Source organism: Desmodus rotundus, chromosome 3 (assembly GCF_022682495.2).
Source record: "Desmodus rotundus isolate HL8 chromosome 3, HLdesRot8A.1, whole genome shotgun sequence".
Taxonomy (NCBI): Eukaryota; Metazoa; Chordata; class Mammalia; order Chiroptera; family Phyllostomidae; genus Desmodus; species Desmodus rotundus.
In genome coordinates this window covers 4,153,558-4,171,284 of record NC_071389.1, presented here as the reverse complement: position 1 = coordinate 4,171,284, position 17,727 = coordinate 4,153,558, and the positions used below count along the sequence as shown (strand labels likewise).

General features: G+C 40.0%; 1 protein-coding gene across 5 annotated transcripts in view; it reads right to left on the bottom strand.

Moving 5' to 3' along the window:
* Positions 1-17,643, bottom strand: part of RERE (arginine-glutamic acid dipeptide repeats) — a 392,196-nt gene extending 374,553 nt beyond the window's left edge. For all 5 annotated transcript variants that reach the window (XM_053920116.2, XM_045190485.3, XM_045190486.3 and 2 more), the window contains exon 1: positions 17,210-17,643. The gene's annotated coding sequence lies outside the window, so the exon portion shown is untranslated. The remainder of the gene's footprint in view (positions 1-17,209) is intronic.
* Positions 17,644-17,727: the final 84 nt, after the last annotated feature.

Sequence of the window (17,727 nt, the reverse complement as noted above, 5' to 3'; positions counted from 1 at the left end):
CAACAAGAAAAGAATGAAGAAACAAGAATTCAGAAAAATGAGGAGAGGCTTAGGAACCTCCAGGACATCTTGAAACGTTCCAACATCCGAATTATAGGGGTGCCAGAAGGAGAAGAGGAAGAACAAAAAATTGAAAACTTATTTGAACAAATAATGGAGAACTTCCCCAGTCTGGCAAAGGAAATAGACTTCCAGGAAGTCCAGGAAGCTCAGAGAGTCCCAAAGAAGCTGGACCCAAGGAGGAACACACCAAGGCACATCATCATTACATTACCCAAGATGAAAGAGAAGGAGAGAATCTTAGAAGCAGCAAGAGAAAAGGACACAGTTACCTACAAAGGGGTTCCCATAAGACTGTCTGCTGATTTCTCAAAAGAGACCTTACAGGCAAGAAGGGACTGGCAAGAAGTATTCCAAGTCATGAAAGGCAAGGGCCTACATACAAGATTGCTCTATCCAGCAAAGCTATCATTTAGAATGGAAGGGCAGATAAAGTGCTTCTCAGATAAGGTCAAGTTAAAGGAGTTCATCATCACCAAGCCCTTATTATATGAAATGTTAAAGGGACTTATCTAAGAAAAAGAAGATAAAAAATATGAACAGTAAAAATGACAGCAAACTCACAGTTATTAACAACCACACCTAAAACAAAAACAAAAGAAAACTAAGCAAACAACTAGAACAGGAACAGAACCACAGAAATGGAGATCACATGGAGGGTTATCAATAGGGGATTGGGAGGGGGAGAGAGGGGGGAAAGGTACAGAGAATAAATAGCATAAATGATAGGTGGAAAAGAGACAGGGGGAGGGTAAGAATAGTGTAGGAAATGTAGAAGCCAAAGAACTTATAAGTATGACCCATGGACATGAACTATAGGGGGGGAATGTGGGAGGGAGGGGGTGGGTAGGATGGAGTTGAGTGAAGGGGCGGAAATGGGACAGTATAATAGCATAATCAATAAATATATATTTTAAAAAGTAATAAAAATGCCTTTTTGATGTCTTGTGTCATAAAGTGAAAACAAAAGTCTTTATTTTACGACAAAACACCTAAGAACAAAATGTCAGTACTCTACTACAGCTGAACACTTACTGAGCACTTAGTACTATCTGCATAAAAATATTTGGAACACATACATCTGCATGCAATGTTGGTGTAAGAAACACATCAAGAAAACAGTGGATTTCTCTAGGTAACATTACAGAAGTTAAATATGGCTCGATTAAGGGCTGTTGGTGCAATAATCCTGAGTTCCTGAGAAAAACATAACTAAGTACCTCAGGTTTGTAGAGTAGGTTTGTATTTTCAACGTATTTCCATATCTATTTTTTTTCCACTTCAGTTTATGTATTACAGTCCCCATCTGACAGCTAAAGAAGCAGGGCACTGCATCATACTTCAAACCCACGGTACAGGTAGAATCAGGATCCAAGTCTTCTCATGCTAAATAGGAGACATATATCGAGTTTATTTATAATCTTTGTATGCTATCATGTTTCAGGACATTTTGGTGAAGCAAGAAAAAAACATGAATTATGCAGCACATACATAGTTTGCTTAAAAGACCCAGTAATTCTATCAAATCAGCATCACATCTCTTAGCAAAATATTGTTTCTAGAGTTATCCTGTTCCCCCGTAAGTCACCCAGTTCTCATATCTCAACTTAGCTCAAATACATATATATATGTAAAAATTTTATTTTGGTATTTTTTAAGACAGTGTCTTTTTTTTTTATTTTTATTGTTATTCAATTATAGTTGTATGCCTTTTCTCCCCTTCCCTCCCCCCCACCCCAGCTGAACCCACCTCCCTCCCCCACCCCCCCTATCCCCCCCCCCCCCCGTTTTGTCCATGTGTCCTTTATAATAGTTCCTGCAATCCCCTCTTCCCACTGTCCCCACCCCACTCCCCCCTGGCCACTGCTAGACTGTTCCCAAGGACAGTGTCTTTAAGCCAAGAAACAACCCTCAAGTGGAAATGGAAATAGCTACAAGCTGATCTAAATGCTATATTCAAGCCATTATCCTAAGCACTCATGCCACTGACCGAAGGGTCAGTCAGCGTCATCTTCAATCTCCCTATGAAGAGCTAAAAGAAAAGAAAATCTAATTAAAAGCCCAAGGAAAAATCTGCTTTAATCAAAACTATAGCCCAAAGGCCAAGGGATTTTACAGTAGTAAAAAACCCAAAAACATAGAAAAACTGTAACAAGAAAAAAGATGTCAAGGGGAAAAAAAGAGGAGACATTGTAATTTACAGGACTAAAACTGAACCAATCAAAAATATACAGAACTACTGGGTTGGCCAAAAAGTCCAATTATTTTTTTCTGTAAAATAGACATACATTTTTCATTTTCACCAATAACTTTATTGATTTGGATATTTTGAGTATGTCAGCTCTCTCCTGCATAGTATAATGTTGACTGTTCTCAATTAATGTCTTGACTTGATCGCTATGAACTTCAACTGCTCTACCCAACCGTGGAGCTTTGTCCCCGTGGAGCTTTGTCCAGCAAGAAATCTCCAGCATGAAACCTCTCACACCACTTTTGACAGGTGTGATCAGTCACATCACATTCTCCAAACACTGTACAAATCTTTTTTTGCATCTCAGTTGTATTTTTACCTTCCTTGAAATAATAGAGCATAGTGTGCCAAAAATGTTGTATATTTCCTTCCATCTTCAATATTGAAATGGCCACACAAAAACTCACCAATTTTGATAAGTTTTTTTAATGCATGCTGATATGACAGCTGTCATAATACAATTTAACAAAACTGTTTCAACTGAAGTTAAAGATAATTAAGCGCTACTACAGCCATTGTATGGGGGGAAAACAAACTTTTTGCCCAACTCAATAGTATAAAAAGATGAAGAAATAATGGGAGGGAGTTAAAAGACAGAGAGTCACAATTTTAAGAGTATTTTACTAAAAAGAACAGGAAACTAAATGTTTGAAGTATTACTTTACAAAATCAAAAGGAAAGAATGAGACATTTGGTTCTATCAAGAGCAAAAGAAAACCATCTACTATGAGCCTCTGCCAACATGTTTTCCCAAGTGGAACAACCATACAGATGAGGGTCCCAGGCTTGGCCAGTAATAGTCCTTGGCCAGGAGCTGCTGGGGACCCTACTAGATGGGAGCCAATGCTAGAGGACTGTAAGAGCTTACTCAAAAACTCAGTCTAACAAATTACCAATAAGCTTTTCTCCACACTAAAATATCTATGTGAATCATAAAAGAAACGGCACAGGCCAGATCATCATTACTGTTTGTAAGGTGAAACAATGTAATCATAGCATAAATACACACACCACTTTAATGGATACTAAGAAATCTCTGAAATAAAAAATGACCAGGGTGACTAACAAAGAAGTTGAATAACCCATCTTAAAAAAAAAACAAAAACCTGACTACTTTTAAACACTTAACACATTTTTTAAATCTTTTTACCTCAGAAGCGTTTTCACTTCCAATTTTGTAATTAAAATTTTTCAGAAAAAGTTCAAAAGATTGTATCACCTCTAGCAGTTGGAAATCAGTTTCAACCACAAGTTACTTAAAAGAAATCACTCCCCAACAGTATCAAAGCACTGAGATTCCAAAGCAGTTGTCATGCATAATTCCATTTCAGAACATAGCTAGCCCAACTGCGACAGGTAAGAGAGGCCTACAGACTGGAAAACTAACAGGAAAAGTTGCATTTCCCACTTCATATCTCAGACCTAATAGGCTGAAGAGCTTGAAAAGAAAGGGGCCCCAGCCAGGCAGCTCAGCTGGTTACAGCATCATCTCAATACCCCAACATTGCAGATTCAATCCCTAGTGAGGGTACATCCAAGAAGCAACCAATGAATGCATAACTAAGTGAAACAATAAATTGATGTTTTCTCTCCCCCCCACTTTCTCTCTAAAATCAATAAAAAGATTTTTAAAAACACCTAATGTTCAGCTTGATAGTCATCTACTACAAATAATAAAGCAAATGGTTAGCACTCAATTTTAAAATGAATAACTAAAATCCACAAAATATATACTTTAAAAGGGTAAATTTTATGGTAAGTAACATCTCAGTAAAGCTGGGGGGGTTAGATAAATAAATGGTACTTAGAAGTACTATGTATAACATATAAACCACCTGACTTTATTACTGAGCTATTATTATCACAATGTGTTTTTAAAATTCTGATACATAAAAAGGACATCAACTTCACTCATGGCCAAAGAAATGCAAATTAAGATAAAATACTGTACACTCTTCACCTGTCAGGTTAGCAAGGATTAAGAACTTTCACAATATCCAGATTTGACAAGGAAAAATGGAAATCTAAACCCTAAAACACTCTTTGTACACTGGCACAACTCAGAGGGCAAGTTATTAACGGCTTTCGAAATTAAAAATGCACATACCTATTGATTCAGCAATCCCACTTCTAAGAATTTAATGTACAGATATACCTATACCATTGTACAGGTTCAAAGGATTTACAAAAAAAGAATCAGAACCAATTTAAGTGTTCATCAACAGGAAATTAAAGTATACATGTACACAATGTCCCACTATGCAGTTGTTAAAAAATGAAAAACAAAAACCTGAGGTATAACTACAGGTATTGGCTTGAAAAACAGGGGCCTGAAATACTAAATAAAAATTCAAGATAGTATGTACAATGCGTACATATATACTTGTAAGTACACAGAAAATGGAAAAATATCAGGGAGTGGGTATTACTCTTTTTAGACTGTATAAATGTGATTGTAATAAGTACATATTAATTTCATAATTATAGTTTGTATTTAATTTGAACACATCAGGGTCTCAAAGTCATACGTACCCTGGTGTCACATATCCCCATGCTACGACCCCACCTGTCTTCCCAGTGCTCTATCGTTCCAGCCAAACTAGTCTTCTTCCTTTGAGATATCAGCCCAAAGGTCTCCCCTTCAAAACGCTCTTACAATTTGGTTTGAACAGCTACCAGCAACAGATTCAAATATAAACTATCTAAGTTGGAAGAATTATACCTGCCTGCATCTGCTACAGAACATTTTAAAAGAATTTTTTTGAAAAAAGGAAATCAAACCACAATTTAAGTCTTCATCATAGAAGCAAGCAGCAAAAGTTCTGTACTCACCATTTCCTATGCTTTCCAACCTCTGTACCTTTGCTCCAATTTCCTGCCTGAAATCCTCTTAGCTACTTACCACATGTCCAATCCTGCCAATCCTTCAAAACACAGGTTAAAAACCTCCTCCTACACCAAATCTTCCCTAATGCCCCAGCCAGAACTAATTCTCTTTCTTAAACCATAGTATCATCATCTCTTGAGGCCCTTTCCTCCACCTACCACTCAATTTGGTACATGTCCCAGTCCCATTACATGACAAAATTCATCAAGGGCACAATCTATCTTCGTTTTGTATGCCCCATTTCATACATAAATTGAACTGATATTTCACTAAAGCTTATAAGAATGGCAAGAATCTCCCCAGCTGGTGTGGCTCAGTGGATGGAGTGCAGGCCTGCAAACAAAAGGGTCACTGATTCGATTCCCAGGCAGGGTGCATGCCTAGGTTGCCAGCAAGGTCCCCAGTGGGGGGCACTCGAGAGGCAACCACACATCGATGTCTCCCTCTCTCCCTCCTTTCCCCTTGCTCTAAAAATAAATAAATAAATAGAATTTTTTTTAAAAAAAGAATGGCAAGAATCTAAAAATAAAAAGCACAGGCTTTTCTTATGCATTTATTTTAACTGGTTAATATTTACATATGGCAAACATAGGAGAATGAAAGGTAGGGATCCCTCTGTCTCCACAATCCTCCCCAGTGCCCTAGTACTGTATGTCTCCTTAAACAGCCATCATTACGATCAATGTCTTAACACGAGGTGAAGTCCATAGACACTGTAACTTTCATAACACATTCATAACATTGGGTCTAAGTTGACAGAAATCATTTGTGGTGTATAAGAGTGCATTTATTTATGACAATTATACAATTGCACACAGTATATTTGTGCAATTGAAGTGACCAAAGCAGACGTGGTCTTTACCCTTCTGGCATTTCCATAAATAGCAATAAACCCAAGGTTGCAGAATCCGAGCACAACAGTCAGAAGCCTCTTTTCTAGCCTCCAAGTTAATCATCCCCGTTCTGTTGCCACATTTGTGTTTCAGACCGAGTATAATATAATCAGGCCTCAGTTTTGCTCTGCTAACATAATCATATACCATCATATTCGACCAGTTGCCTCTCATATAAGGCCCAGCTAGGGACCAAACCCAAAACCTAGGCATGTGCCCCAACCAGGGATCAAACCCATGACCTTTCACTTTGCGGAACGACATCCAACCAACTAAGCCACACCAGTAAGGGCAAAGGCCAACTGTTTTTCGTTATCCCTCACAGACCATTAAACCAAGCTACTAGAGAGCTGAAGCTATACCAATAAAATGCATCTCTGTCTCTCTCCATCCTCTACCATTAAGATCTCTAAATAAAAGAGAATACTAATCTGATTGAGTCAGACTGACTGGACCCTCTTTTTAAGTATGAAGATTAAAAGCAGATTAAAAATTACATATATATATATACACATATGAGGGTCTACTATCTTTCTCTTCTTCATTTCTCGCAGACACACTCTAAAAGACTAATGTAATAAAGTAGTGAGATTTAGGTGTAAGGGAAACCCCCTGCCTAGGCTGCAAGCTTAAGCAATACACTCCAAGTAGTTTACTAGATAACTAGCTATACATTGGTATTTTAGCCAAGAGCTCAATTAATAAAATAATACTTTGAGTTTCCTACTTGCCACTGTTCTATTTGTGTGTGTGTGTGTGTATACACACAAATAGAACATATATATAGTTTTATATATATTTATATTTATATAGAACTATATATATATATAAATCTCCTTCAGAAACATCATAATGAAGAAGAACAGCAAAGCTATGATATCCTGATCATTTATCAACAACCCAAAATGCATCATTACTCCAGGGTCTGTGCCATTCACTTGGTATTTAATCATGTACTGTTTCATAGCATTTCCTATATTCAAGGAATAGTGAAAATTTTACAGTTGATAGGACTTATAGAGAATTTACACAGAACCTCTAAAGTTGACCTACTGGTCCTACCTATCTCCCGGTGGTTGAGTGCTACAGACAACAAAGAGAGGGAACATAGTAGAAAGCTAGATCTCTGGATGATGGTAGCTATAATAACAAATATAGACTAATATTATCAAGCATGTACTGTTTACCAGAGACATTTTACGTAATTACTCTGATCCTCACAACAAGTTTGTGAGATGAGTACTATTATTATCTCCATTTTACAAATGAGGAAATCGAGACAAAGAAAGGTAAGGAACTTGCCTAAAGTCACGGAGTTAACAAGTAGCGGCTGGGGATTGAGACTAGAGCTCTTAACTACTTTGCTCCAATAGTAAAAAAGTTAAGAGTGGACAAATACAGATTGATAAATTTTGCATCTCAGTTCCCAAAGGATACCCAAGAAGAGGGCCCTGGCTGGCATGGCTCAGTGGACTGAGCACCACCGGACTGTGAAGCAAAGGGTCGCCAGTTCAATTCCCACTCGGGGCACATCCTGGGTTTAAGGCCAGGTCCCCAGCAGGGGGTGCATGAGAGGCAGCCACACATTGATGTTTCTCTCCCTCTCTTTCTCCCTCCCTTCCCCTCTCTCTAAAAATAAATAAAATCTTTAAAGAAATAAAAAACAAAAGATATCCAAGGAGGCAGAGGGGAACAGGGATCTCGATCTCAGGAGAGAGAAGAGGGCACTTTAGAAGACAATGCTGCTGAGGGAGAAGTTGAAGGACAGCATCAGGAAGAACACCAACGTTTAGAATAAAGTTACTATGGTGTCAGATGGGTACTAGACTTATCTGGGTAACCACTTTGTAAGTTACATAAATGTCTAATCACTATGTTGTATACCTAAAATTAATATAATATTGTATGTCAACTGTAATTAAAAATAATAATAAAACAAAGTTAACATATTCTAGGTCAAACTGATGATGCAGTAGAGTAGTATTTTAGGACATTATATATTAAAAACACATATTTCAAATCAAAATATATAATGGTTATACCTAATCTATGGAAATCAAAAAATAACTATAATGACTACAAGGCTGATGGCAGCATGTTTTTATTGTACACTGATCATAGCTTAGGTTTTCATGCAAAATCTTTAGGCAAGAACACCCACCTATAACACTTCCTATGAAAGAAAAAATCTCTGCTTTAAGGTCTATCTTTAGACATGCTTTTCAGGGAATGTACAGTTGTGAAAAGAGACCACTGAAATAGATGACATTTCAATGATTTTAAGATGTACAATGTTTTACATTTGTATAGCACTGGAGCTGGGACAGGTCTTACATAGTTTAACTAGCAGCATATTTTTTTCATTCTTATGGTACATAAAATAATGATGCATCTTACTAATGATGGCATCACCGAGTCAATGAACTGTGTCTTTCAGAATAAGTCTAATTCCGTGTGCAAACATCCATATGAATGTAGTTACAGAAAACTTTCTGCCTTCAAGGGGTTTATAATCTAATGGAAAGAATAAGATTAATACTAAGGTACAAATGCAAGTAACAAACATTTACACAAAATATAAAGTGATAAAATAAGTGAAAAGGTTAAAGGCCCAAAGAAAAGGTACTGAACTGGTAGGAAATAGAGTGCTCAAACTAAAACACTTAAGGCATTATATATGTACTAAGCACAGCTTTAACTGAAATAGATTAAATCTGATGTAAGAATAGGAAGTAAGTAGGAAATAAATGTATCTCAACAACAGTAGAGAGAAAAAATGAGTAATGTCAGGTTTTGGTCATGTTACTCTCCTCTAAGAACCAGAAACTACCCTCCAGTTAATGTAAAGCACTGCTTGAAAATAACTAATCAAAGGGGAAAACACTCTTTTTAAATCTTCTATATCACTCTCCTTTGAATCCCTGTGGAGGTTTTAAAATAAGTCTACAAGTTCTTTGATACTCCTTCAAGAGGTGAATCTTAATTCCCTTCCCTTTGCGCCTGTGGGTCAGACCTGGTGACTTGATTCTAACCAACAGAATAAGATCAAAGTGACAGTATGTCATTTCTAAGACTTAAGTCACTAAAGATTCCTTTCTCTCTTTCTTTTACTTCCTCTCTCTCTCTCATCAATTGTCCTAGAGGAAGACAAATGCCACATCATGAGGTCACTCAGGTAATTATATGGACAGGTCCATGTAACAAGCAACTGAGGATTCCTGCAGAGGCCTTATGCCCACAGCCAAGTGTACGAGCCATTTGGAACCACAGTCTCCAGCGCCAGTTGGGCCTTCAGATGACAACAGCCCCTGAAGACCCACTCAGCTAAGCCACTCCCAAGCAAGTGACCACAGAAGCCGTGAGATAAATGTGTTGTCATTAAGCTTTGCAGTAACTTGTTATGCAGCAACATGTAACTAATACAACCCCATGGTATTTTGTGTCTCTAAAACACTTTATCTTTATCTTCTAGCAGTGATGTGTATCCCAATGGCCAGTATAGAAAGAAACTTCTAGAAGGCTGTTTTCATCATCTTTACATGCCTGTAAGGCTTACCTCACTGAACTGCACAGTTAAGTACCTGTTTTTGTTTTTATTTGTTAAAAGATTCTCACCAGTGCCTATCAGTGGACTACAAATATCCAAAAATGAAGTTTTTAAACCTTGAATAAGAGCATAGCTACCAGAGTGGGGTGAAAAAGAAAAATATTGGTTTGACTGGTCTCATTGAAAATGGAATGAGGGAGCCCTGGCTGGTGTGGCTCAGTGGATTGAGTGCCAGCATGAGAACCAAAGGGTCGCTGGTTCGATTTCCAGTCAGGGCACATGTCTGGGTTGTGGGCCAGGCCCCCAGTAGGGAGCACACAAGAGGCAACCACACACTGATGTTTCTCTCCCTCTCTTTCTCCCTCCCTTGCCCTCTCTCTAAAAATAAACAAAATAAAATCTTTAAAAAAAGAAAATAAAATGGAATGAGGGATAATGAATGCAACAATCAAAAATAACTCCAAAATGACATATGTATAAGGTGGAAAAAGCACTTACATTGTATCCCTGGAGAACTAGAGTACAAAACTTCCTAAAGAAAGATACAGTACACAGAAGCAAAGCATTATAATACTAACACTTGGAACTTCATTATTAAGGAGAAAAGGACAAGACACTTAATTAAGAAATAATTACTTTTACATGTGTTTCACAAACTGTTTTGCAGAATATTAGTTTCTGAAAAAAGGTCATAGCATTCTCTGAGGAAGGGAAAAAAACCAAGCAAACCAAACAAACAAAATGTCCTCTGTATTCTACAGGACATTTTTGAGGCTTTAAGGTGCTAATGTGCATTACAAATTGATTTGACCTCAGAACACTTGTAGCATATTAGTATGTTATGAATATGGTTTGGGAAACACTGACTTAGGTACGCAGATAGGCAGACAGGTAGGTGGATGGATTCACAGAAAATAAAAGGACAATTAAGACAACGTAATAAAATGATCCCACCTAAAGAGATGATAACTGACTGTTATAACTATGTAGAGATTCTTAACACAAAATAAACTATTAGATAATGCTCTGACCCTTGTGGCTCAGTGGAATGGATGTCATCCCGCAAAGTGAAAGGTCATCAGTTCTGTCCAGTCAAGGTACATGCCTGGGTTGTGGGCCAGGTCCTGGGTAGAGGCTGTGCGAGAAACAAACCTATCAATGTTTCTCTCACACATCAAGGTTTCTTTCCATGTCTCTAAAAAATAAATAAAATCTTTAAGTAAAATAAAGTCTTGTTGTTTTAGATTTTATTTATTTTTATTTTTAGAGAGATGGGAAGGGAGGGAGAAAGAGTAGACGAGAAACATCCATGTGCAAGAGATACATCAATCAGTTGCCTCTCACACACTCCCTACCCAGGACCTAGCCTGCAACCCAGGCATGCACACCCTGACCAGGAATCAAGCCAGCAACCTTTCAGTTCACAGGCCAGCACTCAATCCACTAAGCCACACCAGCCAGGGCAATAAAATCTTTTTAAAAAATAAAAATAAACTAGTAGAGCCCTGGCTGGTGTGGCTCAGTGAAGTGAGTGCTGGCCTGTGAACCAAAGGGTCGCTGGTTCAATTCCCAGTCAGAACACAAGCCTTGGTTGCAGGCCAGGTCCCCAGTAGGGGGTGTGCTAGAGGCAACCACACATTGATGTTTCTCTCCCTCTATTTCACCTTCCCTTCCCCTCTCTCTAAAAATAAATAAATAAAATCTTTTTAGAAATATAAAAAACTATTAGATAAGCTATCAAAAGCAACAATAGCCACATAGTGTCAGGGAAAATGAAGATGATAAAAATATGATAGGATATAATAAGAAAAGAAATTCCCTTCCCATAGGCCATGCTTTAGAATGCCTCCCATTCCCTGGGTTCCTACTATGTACCTCTTGAGAGCTGGCTTGAAAGGGTGAACAACTCACCATATGGAAGGCTGGTAGAGAGCTTAAGAGGTGGTCTGTCCCCGAACCCTTAACTAACAGTGATAACTAAAAACCCATGTGATCTCTCCTGGGAAGTATTAATCAAAAGCATAAATAGTGGTTAGGAGTAGAAGTGAAACAGAAGCATAAAGATAACAAAGAAAACTTAAGAGATAAAACAGTGGAGTGAATACAGAGGAGTAGGTGGGCCAGCTCTGGCTATTCAGTCCAATCTGAGAAACCTTTTGTGGTAGCCCTGCCAGAGGGCACAGGATTGCAGACCGATGATGCCCTTCTAGTCACATTCAATGTCCAATACATAATGACAGGGGAGGGGAGGGAAAAAGGAAGGAGGGGCAAGGGAAACACAGGCTCTGGGTTTAATAAGGAGCATTCAGCTTAAATTCACCTGAAATATGTTTTCATATACCTAACACCTTTTTAAGTCAGTGTAGCCAGGTTCTGCCCAGGGAAGGAGAGGTTTCCAGGGCCTTCCCAGGCAGCTTCTCTGAATTCATACATGCAGACACATGTCCACATTCTCACCTGCTCACAATCCCCCTACACTGTATTCACCCCACAAATGTTAAGTGCCACCACCACTCTCCTCCACCTCTACCCCCTGAAGAAGTAACGGTCAGAAATCAGATCTCTGGTAGCCTGGTGGACATGCACAGGTGTCCATAAATATGTATGTGCATGCTTTGCTGGGGGCGGGGGGGGGGGGCGCAGGGGCACGGGCTATGTGCTGGAAAGGGTTTTTGTGGGAATGACTCTCCCCTCCTGCTGCATGGCCATGCTTGGCACACAAGCTCCCTTTCAGGTTAGTCCAGACCCACAAGGTAAAAATTACTGTCCCCTTTAAAGTGGTGTCTTTTTGCTACACACAGCCTGGACAATCATACACAGCCCTAGCACTTGGGTATGGCTCAACAAAGTCTTTCTGCTAAGGAGGCAACAAGGTGATCTTGTCACTAAAGCTGGATGGGACCCCTAATAGTATTCCAGCATCCATAAGGCCCATCTGAACCTGGAGCTGTTTTTCTGTGAGGCCTGACTCTCAAGGATTACATTTTTGTTCCACTTTTCCTAACACCTGAGATGACTTGAGAGACTTTGTGCTTGCAACCAAAGAAGTCTGACCAAAACTCTTACAAATCACATGTATAAGTAGTTTAAAATTAGGGTCTGATGCAAAAGCCCAAGACAAACAGGCTGTGAGGATTCCTTAAACACCAAGTACTCTATGAATCAGAGAGCATATCACTTTGATATCTAACCATACAGGGAAAAATGTCACAGTTAAATATATTGCTTACGATTGATGATATACTGGCAAATTTCACCAAATAAAAACAATTTTACACTGGCACAAACAGTTCACTTTACGAAAAGTTTATTTGTTTGTTTAATTGATTTGAGAGAGAGAGAGAGAAACATTGATTCATTGTTACACTTCTTTATGCATTCATTGGTTGATTCTTGTAATGTGTCCTGACCAGGGATTGAACCCTCAACCTTGGCACAACGGGGACAATGCTCTAACCAACTGAGCTACGCAGCCATGGCTCAAATAAAAGTTCTCATATGAGCTGTCGTACCCGGCCTAGTTACCCAATATACAAACATGTGTTACATCTCACATTGCTTGGCACATCAAGTTAATTACACAAATCAAAATTCCAACCAAAACTCCAAACTAGTTAAGTGTAGTTAGTATTTGAGAATTTTTCAGTTTTGTGATCAAATATTCATTAAAATGGCTTAAGCAATCTTAACAATTTTCTAACACATGAATGCTCATTTCTCCTCATTAAGAAACACTAGAGCACTGCTAGATAAGAAACCAAGCACAAGTCAACAGGCTCACCAAAATCACACTTAAATAGGACAAGCAAAGCTGTAAATCTGGAATAATTACCAAGACACTAATAATTAACAATCACTTCCATTTGATTCAAGAGGAATTCCTGGTTGCTGAAAACCCGTATGAACAACCAGAGCACAGCATTATCAGAAACTGATTATGTAAGACAATAATGCATTGATTCAGGGTGTGCAAAGTATGTGTAATGAAGTTCACGGCTATGTTACACTAATGGCTCACTTAAACATCTGAATTTTCTGCTATCTTAACCTTTAAATCAACTGCAAGAGAAGCTGCCAAAAGCAGTTAGTAGGAAAGCACATAATGCCCAAAACAACTGCATGTATACAACTCATTTTACTACTTAAATGTTTTTTTGATTACTGAGATTTGAACAAGATGTTAAAGATTCGAAACTAATTTTAAAAGTAATGAGTGCTTACTAAATCCATAATAATATTCAACATGCACTGGTTTTCAGAAAGGCATAGATCATATTTTTCTATGTGTGTTTTTACGGCATCTGGCATATTTCTATCCAATTACTGTCCCACTTTTTAAAAACTTTTTTGCCTGACCAATAAGTCAAAGTTGAAAAAATAACTGGTGCACAGATTTCTTGATTTGGATTACGTTTGTGTTTTGCATTGGTTCTAGTTACTCTAATTACCTTGAAACAAAACACTGGCAAAGATTATATTGGATTGAAATTACCTGACCCTATTTCTACTGAATAAATAATACATTTCAACTGTTCATATTCCAATGTAAAAAATATATGACTTAAGAGATTTGCTCTACTTTTTGAAAGCAAAGTGAATCAGAAATCACATTCCTATGCGTAGCCAGTCCGGAACAGAAGACAGTTATTCTATACTGAGTTCTCCTTACCACTACAAACAGTTAATGTAATAAACTCTCTAAACAGTTTATTACATTAAAACAACTGAGATGGGATAAAATGTGTGATAATGAAAACCCTTGCAGGCATCAATCAAGCATATTATCTCCGAAACTACACCTTGGTTTAGAAGCCTTTGAACAGGAATTTGGCCTGTGTTAATCTATGTACAACTTGTTTCATATTTTCTCTTCTAATTGTTAAAATCTAATCCATAGAATCAGTCATTCTATCAATGCATTTATGTTTACATGACTATTGAAAACTATTGCAATGCAACACCATTACATGTGCAAAATCCCTGATTTTAGTGAGCTCCTCCCTTACCCCCTCCATCTTCTATCTGCTTCACCCCACTTCCTCACCCCCACACACACATCTTCCCCCTGTTAAATCCAAGAGGAAACTCTGGGTCCAGTGCTAGGATTTTTCTTTCTACAGGGTAGGTCTATTTGACTTTTTTATTAATGATACTGAAAACTTTTTAAAGACTGCTAATGTATACACAATTTCCCACATCAAAAACACAAATACATCCCCCATTTTGTTTAAAATTTCAAGACAAACTAAATTTCCCATAAAAGACAAAAGAGTATCAACTCAAAGTCCTTAGAAGTCACCATGTGTAAATACTTCTAATAGAACAAATTAATGTCAAGACAGACAGTAATGTAAAAAGCCTCCATGCAACAGTGCCTGTCAAAAAGCATCTGTATTAGCAGCTCATGGTAGTGGCATTTGCAGAAAAACACTACAACTGCATTCAAAAGAAAATCATTAGGCCTCAGCCATTAATCCCCTCCCCAACTCTCTTCACCTGGATCCTTCGAAGCAATTAACCAGTAGAAGGAGCTATTCTGCAACCCACCAGTATACACACCAGCTTCCATCCTTGACCCAGAGCTGGGTTTACCCCAGATGGACTCTCTTAGCCCATTCCCTGTCCAGTGTTCAAAGGAAGCTTCTACACTAGCCCCCAAAGCAGAAAACCAGATCTTGTCCTACAACGCCCCTATCTATAAAATAAAACAAAACACACTGATGGCTCAATAGCTAGCAAACTCATCAAACCACCAGACCACTAATATGTCAAAACACCCACACACACTTTGCTAAATATTAACCTCAAATATGCGCTTAATAACCTTAACTAAAACAACCTACTTCTGCCAAGGAAAAAGGACCCCCGTCACATTCACTACAAGAGTCGACTGAACAAATCACTGTCCCCAACAAAGTCATGGCAATGAGCGATGTGAAAGCTGTCAGGCCACGACATATGAAGCAGGATTTTATCTTTACAAACACAAGTAAGAAAGACCTGCGGAAACCAGGGCTGCAAAGGGAAGAAACGAAGATGCAGAAGAGGAGTCTGAACATGTTTTTGAGCGTCCTTTAGTTTCCAATGCACTCTTCTGCCTCTACAAGGTTGAGGGGGGAAAAAGGGCAGACGTGAGAGAGGTGAAAGCAAGCTGAAAAAGAAATGCACCCGCCCCTTCCCCCACCTTCTCTCCTCTTCCCAAAAAAGCTGTGTTTGTCTGTGCAAACCTAGTCCCAAATATGGGAGAGAGAATGAATGTGTGTGTGGAAGAACAATGAGCCCTCAGCCTGGCAGTGTGTGTGTCTGCGTGTGTGCTTCTGCCTCTTTTCCCTTCGACCTCAACAACAACAGGGAGAGCTGGAAGCCAGCTTTCCACCCAGCCTAGGCCCTCAAAATCAAAACTGGTTTATCATTTACGGTGGAATGAACTCAGCAAGCAAATCCATGGCAGGAACAGCTACCCGAAGATGATCTTATTATTGTATAGATCCATCCTCTCTCCCCTCCCCCAACAGCCTGAAGAATCCAGTGTACACCAGACAAAAAGCTCTCTCTCTACGAAAAGCAGTAACAAAACTGTTTCAAATCAAAGCACATGATGCATGAATTTGTGTTCCGTTAAAATGTTTGTTTTGTAATTCACCAAGTGCCTCTTTCACTAGTTACCTTTATTATGTTTAAAAAATTGCTGTGGAGAACGCTATTTCAGGATTCATACAAAACTACTTTCTAAATGCACCTTAAAATAGCAACACATCCTGAAACATTTAAGGCACCCAGTTTCTCAAGGACACACTACGCTCAGATCAATGTTTGAAGTCTGTAATCCAGAAAAAAACTGTAAGCAAACCTTGGAAAAGAGGCAGAGGAAAATGACAATTCAACAATGAATCATTTTGGTTTCCTTTTAACAACTTCTCAAGCGACCAGTTTCAAAGGAAACCTGCACTACTTTCCCCCTCAACACACACACGCACCTCCTCCCTGTAAAACTACTTCTCTTCTTCCCAAACCCCGAAAAAAATACAAACAGAGCCCCTCTCTTTCTGAGAGCATAACTAAAACACAGCAATAAGAATCCTATTCTGCTGCAAGTGATCTGGGTTTCATAATTTAGTAAAATCCCACCGGGCAGAGAAGTAGAGCTTGAGAGCACAAAGAGCGAATCGCCTCCTAAGGCGAAAGGGGTACTTGGAAAGTCCTCCCCTAAGACCCCCAAATCCACACGCATTCCAGAAATGCACCGTTTCAGCCCTGACTGCCTTTTCCTCTCCTCAGCTTGGCCAACATTTGAGTCACATGAAATAGTTTAACCTCAGACAAGTCAAACGAGAGCATGAATAAGCAGCCAAGAAAGAGCAGGGGTCAGCGGGCGAGCCGCACAGCTACCTGGCCCGGCCCGAGCCACAGAAGGCGCTCGCCCTCGGACCCCCGGGCGTGCGCGGCGCCCCACCGGCCTTCGCCTTCGGGCTCGCACCGGCCGAGGGCTCCACGCCTACCTCCAGCCCGCCCCGCGCCCCGCGCCCAGGAGATGCAAGCAGACGCCACGCGCGGCCAAGTTGGACTCTTACCTTCCCCCCGATGCGCTACACCATCAATGGAGGTGTGTTCGGCCGGCTCCTGGGAAAGTGGGGGGACGCGACGGGAGGCCCGCGGGGCTGGGGGCCGCCGGGCTCTGGCCAAGGAGGGGCCGGCCTCGCGGACAGAGGCGGGGCTGCAGGGGCTTCCCTCCCGTGACCTTCCGTGCGGTCTCCACTAGTCTCCCAGCTCCGCAGGTCTCTCAGGAGTGGGAGCCCAGGATCATGTCTGGTTTTGTTTTCCCGAGGGCGAGGGGGCTCTCTGAGGAGGATTTTTTTCTTTCCCTCAACTAGGAAAGAAAATGAGGCAGAGACAATGTGGGAGGCGAGCGAGGTAAAGAGGAGGCAAAGGAGAGACCCGAGCCGGGCGAGAGTCTCGGGAGTGCGGGAGGAAGATGAGGCTGGGAGCGCGGGGAGCGGCTCGCGAGCGTCTGTGGGAGCAGCGGCACCTCAGCGATGGAGGCCGAGCCGCGGCGGGGTTGCTGCACCGATCCACCGCCCACTCCGTGATC